Here is a 14810-nt window from a genome sequence, read left to right as displayed (position 1 = left end):
TTCTGGGGCAAACCCAACCTTGTAGGGCTCGCCTGCCCGGAAAGGGAGGTTCTTTCCTTAGCGATAACTTGCTCTTCTAGCTCTTCTTGGTCCTCTTGTGCTGCACGTTGGTCCTTCGAAGAACCGATCCCTTGTGCTTTAGTCTGACCTTGGTGTTGTGATCTTGTTCTTGTGCCTATGCACAGTCTGGGCAACGGACCCAGGGTTTGTTGCACAGACAATAAGGTTAAAATGTTGGAGTATCTGTCCCAAGATTTATATAGTGTTTCGCCGTATTCTTGGACAAATGAAGTGAGTTTTCTTCTCAATTTAGTAATCTTTGAGCTTGGAAGGAATTTAGCCTTAAACTTTTTAGCACACATAATCCAGCTGGTTATACTATCTTGAGGCAATTGATTATACCGCTTCTCAGCATCATCTTTTAGAGAAAACCTGAAGAATCTCAATAGCACAAATTCTCGTGAAACAACTTTTAACTTAAATGTCCCACATAAAGTGTCAAACATCATCACATGTGCTTGAGGGTCTTCCTCTTCAGTTCCTGCAAAAGCATGGTTTCTCACCTCTATAATAAGATCATAGTACATCGAATATTCTTGAGCATAATTAATAGGATAAACTATAGGAGATCTAGAGACAAGCATTGGATCATAGTGATCTCTAATAGTCTTCTTGGGCTTTTGAGTAATCGTCGTCTGTCCGAACAAAGTGTTAAGCTCAACTGTTTCACTATTTTTGTATTTTTCTATTAATGAAGCATGTTGCTCCTGAGGAAAACGAGTGGTAAATACGTTCTCCCTAAACGAGTGGAACCTCTGTGTGTTATAGGAAGCATCTACAATAACAATACCTACAAAAGGCAGTTACAAAACAAATACTCTGCGCTTAGCTCCCGAGCAACGGTGCCAGAAAATGCCTTGGTACCTGCAGACCAAACAGGGTAGTGTGGCACTTTCACAGAAGTATCCCAATGAGTAATCGTCCCAAAAAAGAGCATATGAGAGTATTTATGGAGGTGTATCTGTCACACACAAGGTGTCACAGATCTTGGGTGAAGTATTGCTTGAGCTTCTGCAAATACTATTACTGTCCTGGGAAAACGACAAACTAAACATGCCAGTAAAAAGAGGATTTAAAGATGCCTACTAATTAACTAATAAAAGTACATAAGAAGAGCTTAAAATGTGAATGGTGTTTCCTGCAATGAAGAGATTAGGTGCAGAGAGATTTCAGTTCATGGTAAGAAATATGAATTGTGCTAGTGCGACAGTAATACCAGTTACCCTGTATTGTACTCATAGTATTTGATATAAACTTTTTGTAGACGGTTCTCCCCAGAGTCATGAAACCCCTCCATTAGGGGTTACATTTCATTCTATGGTCCTGCTTCTCCGTTGCCACAGAGTGGTCGTTTCCACAATTAAGGTCATAAGATCGGAACCAAGCATTAAGTTCAATGGATCACCGTTATCTCATATTGTCTTTAGTTCTCATAGATATCTCCACCTGTCACACTCACATCATAGGTCACAGAGTTCCTAAACAATATGTGTCACATGTGTAGGTCTTAAGTTCATGTTGCCTGGGCCCTTAAATTGTACAACACGCATAGAGTTCACCATAGTATAACAACATACTAAATAGATCATACTACTACGAATTCAAATGACGACATATAGGATAGGCACATGTCAATCTTACCACTCACCTACATCTCCCACACCTAGGGGAATTACTCACACATCGTAAAAGGGGAAGCAATCACAACAAAGAGGAAAACCATATCGATGATATTGAGGGGATCAACAATGCGATGAAATGGTGCTCAAATAGTCCTTATCTTAGATGAGACAGAGTAGAGATTACAAGTTCCAATCCCTCTTACAATAGTGAAGGAGGTCATGATGACGATGATGATGATGATGATGATGGAGATGAAAGGACCAAAAACTACGATGATCTTCCTGACCTCTTCAGATCCCCTCCTCTCCTGTTCTCGATGGTGTGGCGGCGGCTAGGGTTCTCTTCTCCCTGTGATCCCTTCATGAAGTTGCTTGTCTAGACGGGGAGGGGCTATGGGCACTCCAAATGACCGCTCAAACGAGCGCGCGCGGCCGTATGGAACATCGTCTTTCACTGTCGTGCGCCTGTTGACAACGCTCTCTTCAAGAAAGTTGCTCCAATTAGCTTGATTTGCAGCAATACCCTTTGGTTTCCTTCCAAATGTGATATTTCCTACCATCCAATGGACAAAGTAGATTTTTTTTTCTCTTTTGTTGGAATGGCACTAGAAATATCCGAACAATAACAAAAATCCAATGAAGGCAAATGGAAATCACTATGAAAAACATCGCAAATTCTCGAGCCATCAGTTGGCGGTGATGATCGGCGTAGAACAACGTGCGGACGAGTGCGTCGGCAGTGAAGCACGGGCGGCCAATGCAGTGTTGGTGCCCGGGCAGCGAAGCCTGAGCGGCCAACGCAACAATGGCACTTGGGCGGCCATGCCCGAGTGGTGAACGCAGCATCGTGCAAAGGCGGTCATAAGTACGCCGCGGAGGCGAGAGATGATGCAAGAATCCCATTCGGAGCAGGGCAGTGACGACCGGCATAGAGCGACAAGCGAACAGATGCGCGAACGACGGCCATGATGGTCGTCGCGTTGCATGAGGCCGCTTGGTCGAAGAAGAGCATTGGTCGTCGTGCCGGTCTCGGAGTAGAGGCGCGGGGTCGACGGCGGCAGAGGGCAACGCAAACTGATTGTAGATCAAAAAACCAGAAAGAAAAATGCCGATCAAGATGACCGGTGGGAGAGAGAAAAACCTGGATCAAAGGATCGAAAAAAAATCTCTAGGGCAGTCATTCAACATGACTGGCGGATGAACCCTAGGTATGGGCGGTGCGGCCCTCAATGGCGATCATGGAGATTGACTGCCCCAGGGGCGGCGCGATGCGGAAGCAACGATGGTGGCTAGGGTTTTAGATCGATTAGGCTGGTACCATGTAAGAGGGAATGGAGGAAGAGGATTGGGGTAATGTGTTGGATGTATTATTAAGGCTCAAGGGCGAGTATGTATTGAGTATAAGACTTGGAGGGCAAGACTAATGGTGTGGATCGACTATCTATGGGGTAATTTGGTCCCCTTGTGGTTCGGCGAGGGATTGCACAAAATGCAAAAAGCAGGTGTAACAGAAGACGCCAGGATTTACCCAGGTTTGGGCCACCTTTGAGGTGTAATACCCTACTCCTGCCTTTGGTGTATTCATGATGTTGTGGGGCACAAGTACACGGAGCGCTCTTCCCCGACAAGGTGCAAGGAGAAAGCAGCTACACGGGTAGGCGTGCGTAGAGTTGGAATGGGTTCGAACCCTTGTAAAGGTTGCCCTGGCCCTCCTTTTATATGATTAGATTGCATACAATGCTATCATACCTAACTCTTCTAATTAGGACAAAAGGCATTTAATGTATCGCTAGGTGTCACGAGGAGGAGGAGCCCCGGCAACAATGCAGCACCGCTTGCCCTGCTAACTCCTATTAGCTTGACACGCCATTTGGACGGGTGTCGATAAAGGTAATCTTCTCTCCAGTGTGCTGGCACATGCTCGCAAACGCCATCTCGCTGCCTACGGGCTCGACACCTCACCGATGGGCAACTACCTGGCTGGTCAGGTGGAGCGCTGGTAGTTGGCGGGGATTTGCTAGCCTCGGGGCTTGTCGGGGCTTCTTCTTCTTGTCGGCTCGCTCTTGCCGGTAAGGGCTACTTCTGTGCTAGTGATTGTCTTGTTTTCTTCCTTGATCTTCTTGATGCACTCCTTGATCATGGGCCAGCCTCCGTCAAGACCTTTTGCCAGGACTGCTGCCACCGTCTGTGCATAAGACTGGGGTAGTAAGGACCCCGTTCTTAGTGCACCGACAGGAGCCCCCGGGCCTGGGCCACACGCGCATCCGAGGCATCGTTAGGCTAGGCCCAAAAACATGCACGGACACACGTGGCGAAGAACAGCTCCCATAATCTCCTGCCGCAATCTATAATCATGGCGGTTCCTGCTGACGCACATCCAATCCGCGCATTAAACGCGGGGCATGGGGACGTGGCCTGCTGCAGTAACTTGCGGTGGCGCGCCTATGAGAGGCACCACCAGGGAGAACAGCGAAGAGCCAGCCCCCTCGTGCCTTCCCCATAAAAGATAACCGCAAAGGGATGCTGCTCATTCGCTCTTGTTCTCCCCCGCTCCTCCTTCTTCTCCCCACTAAAAACACTTTCACCGCCTCTGCCGCTACCACCGCCCTCACACCAACCCAATCCTCCCATCCTCTTCTCGAGCCTTCCATGGCGCCCAAAAAGGCCGACGCCAAGGGGAAGAAGGTAGCCAAGCCGCTCGACCCTCGGGCGGAAAAGAAGAAGAAAGAACTGGAGGAAATTGAGAGGCGGCGGAGAGAGAAAGTGGTCTTCACGTCATCGTCCTTGTCTGGAAACGCTCTGATCGAGAGGTATGCATACATGTGGGGGAGGGAGACTGATACGTCTCCAACGTATCTATAATTTTTTATGTATTCATGCCATGTTTATAATATGTTTACATGATTTTGGTATGATTTGATTAGAACTAACCCGGGCTGACGCTGTTTTCAGCAGAACTACCGTGGTGTTGTTTTTGTGCAGAAATAAAAGTTCTCGGAATGCGCTGAAAATCAACGGAGATTTTTTCTAGAAAATATAAAAAATACTGGAATGAAGAGTTACCATAGGGGAGTCCCGTGGGCCCCACGAGGGTGGAGGGCGCACCCCTGTGCCTCGTGGACTCTCCGTGGGGCCCCCTGACTTGTTCTCGATGCCAACCTCTCCTATAAATCCCCAAACCTCCAGAAAATAACCTAGATCGGGAGTTCCGCCGCCGCAAGCCTCTGTAGCCACCAAAAACCAATCAGGACCCTGTTCCGGCACCCTGCCAGAGGGGGGATCCATCACCGGTGGCCATCTTCATCATCCCGGCGCTCTCCATGATGAGCAGGGAGTAGTTCACCCTTCGGGCTGAGGGTATGTACCAGTAGCTACGTTTTTTATCTCTCTCTCTCTCTCGTGTTCTTGATATGGCACGATCTTGATGTACCGCGAGCTTTGTTATTATAGTTGGATCTTATGATGTTTCTCCCCCTCTATCTCCTTGTGATGGATTGAGTTTTCCCTTTGAAGTTATCTTATCGGATTGAGTCTTTAAGGATTTGAGAACACTTGATGTATGTCTTGCATGTGCTTATCTGTGGTGACAATGGGATATTCACGTGGTCTACTTGATGTATGTTTTGGTGATCAACTTGCGGGTTCAGTGACCTTGTGAACTTATGCATAGGGGTTGGCACACGTTTTCGTCTTGACTCTTCGGTAGAAACTTTGGGGCACTCTTTGAAGTTCTTTGTGTTGGTTGAATAGATGAATCTGAGATTGTGTGATGCATATCATATAATCATACCCACAGATACTTGAGGTGGCATTGGAGTATCTAGGTGACATTAGGGTTTTGGTTGATTTGTGTCTTAAGGTGTTATTCTAGTATGACCTCTAGGATAGATCGAACGGAAAGAATAGCTTCGTGTTATTTTACTACGGACTCTTGAATAGATCAATCAGAAAGGATAACTTTGAGGTGGTTTCATACCCTACAATAATCTCTTCGTTTGTTCTCCGCTATTAGTGACTTTGGAGTGACTCTTTGTTGCATGTTGAGGGATTGTTATATGATCTAATTATGTTATCATTGTTGAGAGAACTAGCACTAGTGAAAGTATGAATCCTAGGTCTTGTTTCAACGCATTGCAATACCGTTCGTGTCACTTTATCAATAGTTACCTTGCTGTTTTTATATTTTCAGATTACAAAAACCTATATCTACCATCCATATTGCACTTGTATCACCATCTCTTCGCCGAACTAGTGCACCTATACAATTTACCATTGTATTGGGTGTGTTGGGGACACAAGAGACTCTTTGTTATTTGGTTGCAGGGTTGTTTGAGAGAGACCATCTTCAACCTACGCCTCCCACGGATTGATAAACCTTAGGTCATCCACTTGAGGGAAATTTGGTACTGTCCTACAAACCTCTGCACTTGGAGGCCCAACAACGTCTAGAAGAAGAAGGTTGTGTAGTAGACATCAAGCTCTTTTCTGGCGCCGTTGCCGGGGAGGTGAGTGCTTGAAGGTATATCTTTAAATCTTGTAGTCGAATCTTTTAGTTTCTTGTTTTATCACTAGTTTAGTTTATAAAAGAAAACTACAAAAAAATGGAATTGAGGGTGCCTCATATGCTTCATCTTTTTAATATCTTTCGTGAAAATGATGGAAAGGAAAATTGTGCTCAAGTGCTAGAAGAAGAATGCATTAGAATGTTTGGCACTAAATCTTTGTATGATGAGCATGATTGCGATGTTGTTAGTATGAATTCCTTGAATATCCATGATGCTAATTATATGCAAAGCCATAAGCTTGGGGAAGCTATGTTTGATGAATATGATATTTTTTTGTCCCCCAAGTTATGATGAGCAAATTTATTATGATGAAAGCATGCCTCCTATTTATGATGATTAGTGTGATGACATGTATGCTATAAAGCATAATTATAACCATGAAACTTGTAATCATGATTTTAATTTTCATTTGGATTATGCCTCACATGATAGTTATTTTGTTGAGTTTGCTCCCACTACTATTCATGAGAAGAAGTTTGCTTATGTGGAGAGGTAATAAAAATTCTATGCTTGTGCATCATGAAAATGGTGCTTTATGTGATAGTTATATTGTTGAATTCATTCATGATGCTACTAAAAATTATTATGAGGGAGGAATATATGCTTGTAGGAATTGCAATAATATCAAGTTTCCTCTCTATGTGCTTAAAATCTTGAAGTTATGCGTGTTTTGCTTTCCTATGCTAGTTGATTATTGTTCCCATAAGTTGTTTGCTCACAAAATCCCTATGCATAGGAAGTGGGTTAGACTTAAATGTGCTAGTCATATTCTTCATGATGCTCTCTTTATGTTTCAATTCTTATCTTTTATGTGAGCATCATTGAAATCATCATGCCTAGCTAGGGGCGTTAAACGTTAGCGCTTGTTGGGAGACAACCCAATTTTATTTTTGTTCTTTACCTTTTGATCCTGTTTAGTAATAAATAATCTATCTAGCCTCCGGTTAGATGTGGCTTTATGTTTTAATTAGTGTTTGTGCCAAGTAGAACCTTTGGGAAGACTTGGGTGAAGTCTTTGCGATCTTGCTGTAAAAAAAACAAAATTTTGCGCTCACGATATTAGCTGCCATTTTTTACTGGAGAGTGATTTTAGGTTGATTCCTTTTGCAGATAATTATTAGACAAATTACTCAGGTATAACAAGTTATTTCAGAATTTTTGGAGTTACATAAGTATTCTAATGATACAGATTACTACAGACTGTTCTGTTTTTGACAGATTCTGTTTTCATTGTGTTGTTTACTTATTTTGATGAATCTATGAGTAGTATCGGAGGGTATGAACCATACAGAAGTTGGATTACAGTAGATATTACACCAATATTAATTTAGAATGAGTTCATAACAGTAACAAAAGTGGTGATTTATTTTCTTATACTAACGGAGCTTACGAGTTTTCTGTTAAGTTTTGTGTTGTGAAGTTTTCAAGTTTTGGGTAAAGATTCGATGGACTATGGAATAAGGAGTGGAAAGAGCCTAAGCTTGGGGATTCCCAAGGAACCCCATGGTAATATTCAAGGACAACCAAGCGCCTAAGCTTGGGGATGCCCCGGATGGCATCCCCTCTTTTGTCTTCGTTCATCGGTAACTTTACTTAGAGCTATATTTTAATTCACCACATGATATGTGTTTTGCTTGGAGCATCATTTTATTTTATTTTGTTTTGCTTGCTGTTTGAATAAAATACCAACATCTGAAACTATTAAATGTTAGAGAGTCTTCACATAGTTACATAATTATAAAACTACTCATTGATCTTCACTTATATCTTTCAGAGTAGTTTGTCGTTTGCTCTAGTGCTTCACTTATATATTTTTAGAGCATGGTGGAGGTTTTATTTTATAGAAACTATTGATCTCTCGTGCTTCACTTATATTATTTTGAGAGTCCTAAACATCATGGTAATTTGCTTTGGTTATGAAACTAGTCCTAATATGATAGGCATCTGAGATGGGTATAATAAAAAACTTTCATATAAAGTGCATTGAATACTATGAGAAGTTTGATACTTGATAATTGTTATGAGATATAAAGATTGTGATATTAGAGTTGTGCTAGTTGAGTAATTGTGAAATTGAGAAATACTTGTGTTGAGGTTTGCAAGTCATGTAGCATGCACGTATGGTAACCGTTGTGTGACAAATTTGAAGCATGAGGTGTTTCTTTGATTGTCCTCCTTATGAGTGGCGGTCGGGGACGAGCGATGGTCTTTTCCTACCAATCTATCCCCCTAGAAGCATGCGCGTAATGCTTGGTTTTGATGACTTGTAGATTTTTGCAATAAGTATGTGAGTTCTTTATGACTAATGTTGAGTCCATGGATTATATGCACTCTCACCCTTCCATCATTGCTAGCCTCTTCGGTACCGTGCATTGCCCTTTCTCACCTCAAGAGTTGGTGCAAACTTCGCCGGCGCATCCAAACCCTGTGATATGATACGCTCTATCACACATAAGCCTCCTTATATCTTCCTCAAAACAGCCACCATACCTACCTATTATGGCATTTCCATAGCCATTCCGAGATATATTGCCATGCAACTTTCCACCGTTCCGTTTATTATGACACGCTTCATCATTGTCATATTGCCTTGCATGATCATGTAGTTGACATCGTATTTGTGGCAAGGCCACCATGCATAATTTTTCATACATGTCACTCTTGATTCATTGCACATCCCGGTACACCCTCGGAGGCACTCATATAGAGTCATATTTTGTTCTAGTATCGAGTTGTAATCCTTGAGTTGTAAATAAATAGAAGTGTGATGATCATCATTATTAGAGCATTGTCCCATGTGAGGAGGAAAAAAGGCCAAAAAAAAAGTGAAGGCCCAAAAAAAAGAGAGAAAGGCCAAATAAAAAAAGAGAAGGCCCAAAAAATGAGAGAAAAAGAGAGAAGGGACAATGTTACTATCCTTTTTCCACACTTGTGCTTCAAAGTAGCACCATGATCTTCATGATAGAGAGTCTCTTATTTTGTCACTTTCATATACTAGTGGGAATTTTTCATTATAGAACTTGGCTTGTATATTCCAACAATGGGCTTCCTCAAATGCCCTAGGTCTTCGTGAGCAAGCAAGTTGGATGCACACCCACTTAGTTTCTTTTGTTGAGCTTTCATACATTTATAGCTCTAGTGAATCCGTTGCATGGCAATCCCTACTCCTCGCATTGACATCAATTGATGGGCATCTCCATAGCCCGTTGATTATCCACGTCAATGTGAGACTTTCTCCCTTTTTGTCTTCTCCATACAACCTCCATCATCATATTCTATTCCACCCATAGTGATATGTTCATGGCTTGCGCTCATGTATTGCGTGAAAGTTGAAAAGTTTGAGAATACTAAAGTATGAAACAATTGCTTGGCTTGTCATCGGGGATGTGCATGATTAGAGCACTTTGTGTGACAAAGATGGAGCATGGCCAAACTATATGATTTTGTAGGGATGAGCTTTCTTTGGCTATGTTATTTTGAGAAGACATAATTGCTTGGTTAGTATGCTTGAAGTATTATTATTTTTATGTCAATATTAAACTTTTGTCTTGAATCTTATGGATCTGAATATTCTTGCCACAATAAAGAAGATTACATTGATAAATATGTTAAGTGGCATTCCACATCAAAAATTCTGTTTTTTATCATTTACCAACTCGAGGACGAGCAGGAATTAAGCTTGGGGATGCTGATACGTCTCCAATGTATCTATAATTTTTTATGTATTCATGCCATGTTTATAATATTTTTACATGATTTTGGTATGATTTGATTAGAATTAACCCGGACTGACGCTGTTTTTAGTAGAACTACCGCGGTGTTGCTTTTGTCCGGAAATAAAAGTTCTCAGAATGCGCTGAAAATCAACGGAGATTTTTTTTGGAAAATATAAAAAATACTGGAACGAAGAGTTACCGGAGGGGAGTCCCATGGGCCCCACAAGGGTGGAGGGCATGCCCACCCCCCTGGTGCGCGCCCCTATGCCTCGTGGACTCTCCGTGGGGCCCCCTGACTTGTTCTCGACGCCAACCTCTCCTATAAATCCCCAAACCTCCAGAAAATAACCTAGATCGGGAGTTCCGCCGCAGCAAGCCTCTGTAGCCACCAAAAACCAATCGGGACCCTGTTCCGGCACCCTGCCGGAGGGGGGATCCATCACCGGTGGCCATCTTCATCATCCCGGCGCTCTCCATGACGAGGAGGGAGTAGTTCACCCTCTGGGCTGAGGGTATGTACCAGTAGCTATGTGTTTGATCTCTCTCTCTCTCTCTCGTGTTCTTGATATGGCACGATCTTGATGTATCGCGAGCTTTTCTATTATAGTTGGATCTTATGATGTTTCTCCCCCTCTATCTCCTTGTGATGGATTGAGTTTTCCCTTTGGAGTTATCTTATCGGATTGAGTCTTTAATGATTTGAGAACACTTGATGTATGTCTTGCATGTGCTTATCTGTGGTGACAATGGGATATTCACGTGATCTACTTGATGTATGTTTTGGTGATCAACTTGTGGGTTCAGTGACCTTGTGAACTTATGCATAGGGGTTGGCACACGTTTTCGTCTTGACTCTCCGGTAGAAACTTCGGGGCACTCTTTGAAGTTCTTTGTGTTGGTTGAATAGATGAATCTGAGATTGTGTGATGCATATCGTATAATCATACCCACGGATACTTGAGGTGACATTGGAGTATCTAGGTGACATTAGGGTTTTGGTTGATTTGTGTCGTAAGGTGTTATTCTAGTACGAACTCTAGGATAGATCGAATGGAAAGAAAAGCATCGTGTTATTTTACTACGGACTCTTGAATAGATCGATCAGAAAGGATAACTTTGAGGTGGTTTCGTACCCTACAATAATCTCTTCGTTTGTTCTCTGCTATTAGTGACTTTGGAGTGACTCTTTGTTGCATGTTGAGGGATTGTTATATGATCTAATTATGTTATCATTGTTGAGAGAACTTGCACTAGTGAAAGTATGAACCCTAGGCCTTGTTTCAACGCATTGCAATATTGTTTGTGCTCACTTTTATCAATAGTTACCTTGCTGTTTTTATATTTTCAGATTACAAAAACCTATATCTACCATCCATATTGCACTTGTATCACCATCTCTTCGCCGAACTAGTGCACCTATACAATTTACCATTGTATTGGGTGTGTTGGGGACACAAGAGACTCTTTGTTATTTGGTTGCAGGGTTGTTTGAGAGAGACCATCTTCATCCTACGCCTCCCACAGATTGATAAACCTTAGGTCATCCACTTGAGGGAAATTTGCTACTGTCCTACAAACCTCTGCACTTGGAGGCCCAACAACATCTACGAGAAGAAGGTTGCGTAGTAGACATTAGAGACCGCAGACCACAAAGCCCCACGGCCCTCCCTTATGGCACCAAGGTCCCCTCAGATTCTTATCCCATTTCCTGCGCGTACTTCTACTATGGCTTGTCGCCCCCAATCTGAAATTTATTCTATGAGATGATGTCGACCTTTGGGCTCACACTGCTAGACTTCTCCCCCAACGCAATGACATGCATGGATGTTTTTGCACATTTCTGTGAGAACTTTGTCGGGGTCACCCCCAATGTAGATCTCTTCCGCCACTTCTACGTCCCCTGGATTAAAGATAAATCATTATCCGGCAGTGTGACATGGATCCCAAGGGGGAAGAAGGACCAAAGGGATTACCTCCCGGGAAGTTTCACGGGAAATGGGAAGAGTGGAGGGGTAATTGGTGATGGATCCAGGAGAAGGGTTTCCCGGTGTTCTGCTTGCTGTGGACAGAAAGGATCGAACACGGTGACGATTGGAACAAGTTTGGCACCACCGAAAAGAAATTCTGCACAGTGCTGAACAGGATTGCTCGCATGAAGAGTGCTGGCCTGGCCATAGAAATGGTGGGAGCCGACTTCCTCCGGCACCGGATTTCCCCATTGCAGTAGAGGAACATGCCTGCTTGGGAATACCAGAATGTTGCTGATAGAATGCGGTTATACCCTGGGCGTGGCAAAACCTTGACGGTAATGGTACATGCCTGGCTCTGCCAGCAACTATTTTGGAAAGCTGGCACGTTCCACTTGCCAGCCAAAGTTGTGTTGCTGCATGTCAACTCTGCTAGGAGTGCTATCTTGGCGTGGATGCCCGAGTGCACTGCCAAATGGGTTAAAGGAGATTGGAAATTGCCCAAGCTGGAGGATGAGATGGAATGGGCCTCCAATTTGATGGAAGTGGCCTCTTGGAAGGAGACAGATCTCGTCAAAGCCACCACGGAGGAGGAGGAAGCGTACATCGCCAGCAGGGTTGTAGAGGCCCGAAGACTGGAAGCTGAAGAAGCCGAGGGGCTGCGGAGCCCGACGACGATGAAGAAGAAGAAGAAAAGGATGAGGATGAGGAAGAACTCATCGAGGAGGAGCAGGGAGAACTTGGCGGAGGCAGAGTGGTCGATGCTGGAACTACCGAGAAGCCTGAGGAAGAGGAACTAGAGGAAGAAGGCCCTCAAGTTCCTGAACCACAGCGTCGTCTTCGAAGCAGGGCCAACCAGGAGCCAGTGTCCACCTCCCCGTCACAACCTGCTTCCACGGTGAAGAAGACCACCACCAAAACTGGGCATTATGAGGTGGTACACTGGGAACCTTCCTGGCATTCCAAATCCAAGCTTTCATCATCCCGGCAAGAACTTGTCGGGGAAGGTGAGGTCCCCCAGCCGACAAGCTCGCCCCCACCAGCCATCAAGAGAACCAGGGAGACTCCTCTGCCCCCAAGTATGACATGAATGCCCTCCTCAAATCAGACGAGGAATAAGTAAATCTTTGTCTCTTTTTGATCAACCTTTGATTTTGTTCAACCGCTATTCTGTTTTGACTACTCTTGCTTTTCAGGGATGAAGAACCACTCGCGCAGCGGGCCAAACATGCCAAGGTTTCGGAGGAGCATGGCTCTTCGACAATAGCTGGGCAGGGGTCACCAGTGGTTGATGTCATTGTTGCTAGCCCCTAGATTAGCCCTCCGCGCGAGGGTGCGCCTCCGGTCCGGCCAGTCACCATCAGCACTGAATTCATGTTCCTAACCCTGACAGGGAGATGGGAGAGGCCCACCATGAAGAAGAATGCCAAGAAGTGGATCCCCTCACGGGGTCCCCATCAACCATCGAAATGGAGAGTTCTTCTCTGACAAGGGCCTCCACCGACGAACCTGCCCGCACTGGTGCCACTCCTTCATTAGAGAACGTCGAGGGCAGCATGCCGACAACGTAGGTTGCCGGGGAAGGGGATGTCCTTCTGCAAGAAGCACCGACGGGTAATCCTCTTATCATTACGCACTTCCCGTTGAATTCTTGTCTTTGACTTGCAACTTGAATCTTATTTCTTCCCTTGCTTTTCGCCCTGGTCCACAGTCCCAACTTCTCCTGAAGAAGGTGAGGTCCTCGAGGAAGTGATGGATATTGTGAAGGCTGCTGCCGAGGAGGCCACCAAGATTGCTGTCGTGGAGGATGTTGAGAAGGTCGTCGGGATGTCCAGGAAGCCCCCGCAGAACTGGAGGAGTCCCACGGCAACAGGCCTGATCTCGCCAAGATGGACAAAGATAAGGTGTCCGTTGTCGACATCGCGCCAGCTCCCGCCACCCAACCAAAAGCAGCAGCAACTTCACAAAACCCGCCAAGCATCACGGACTCAGAGCCCCCCAGCTCATCTCGGACCGTGGGACCAAATTTTGATGAAGAAATTGCTTAGATCTTGATTCCCTTGGCCCAGAGATCCACAGATGCCGACGACATTACCAATGAAGCCGAGGATTATGCACTACTAGGGAAAAGCCTATACACAGAATCTTACCAGCAGCGCGCTTTAAAACAAGGTGTTGCTGCTACGTAGCAGCAGCGCGCGCAAACAAAACGCGTTGTTGGTATAGATGTAGCAGTAACGCGCCCGTAATAAGCCACGCTACTGCTATAATTGCCACGACCCCGCCACCAAGCTAGTTATAGCAGTAGTGCCTTAATACAAAGAGCGCTACTGCTACAGACCATAGCAGTAGCGCATTCTCAATATACCTGCTACTGCTAAGTTTAGTACAAAATTTAGTCCCACCTCGCTCCGCGAACAGGGTTTTTACCACCTTAAATATGTTACTTATCAAACTATCACAACCACTTAGTCTTCATTGAACTCTATGTGTAGAATTTTTGGCCGCAATATGAGTCTTCTCCGGTTCCTAAACCGGCGAGGACTCATATTGACAATTCAGATTGTACACAAAAATATCAAGGATGATCAACGTATTTTTATGTATATTTTTACATGTTTACACATAGCAGTAGAGCATTTTGTCTGAAAGGCGCTACTTCTAGGTCGTTTAGCAGTAGCGTGTTTCCCTATAGCGCGCTACTGCTAAGCCATTCTATCTTCTGCTCCCTCTCCTCTCTCTGATCCACTCACACTCACACTCACTTGATCTCCCCCCTCAATCCCCCCGTGCCGGTCCTCCCCCGTCGGCCGCCCTCGCCCCCGTCGGCCGCCTTCGCCTACCACTCCTCCCTCTAAGCCGCCGTCACCTCATCCTCCT

The sequence above is a fragment of the Aegilops tauschii genome, chromosome 4 (genome assembly GCF_002575655.3).
Source record: "Aegilops tauschii subsp. strangulata cultivar AL8/78 chromosome 4, Aet v6.0, whole genome shotgun sequence".
Taxonomy (NCBI): domain Eukaryota; kingdom Viridiplantae; phylum Streptophyta; class Magnoliopsida; order Poales; family Poaceae; genus Aegilops; species Aegilops tauschii.
Note: the sequence above shows the minus strand (reverse complement) of the source record.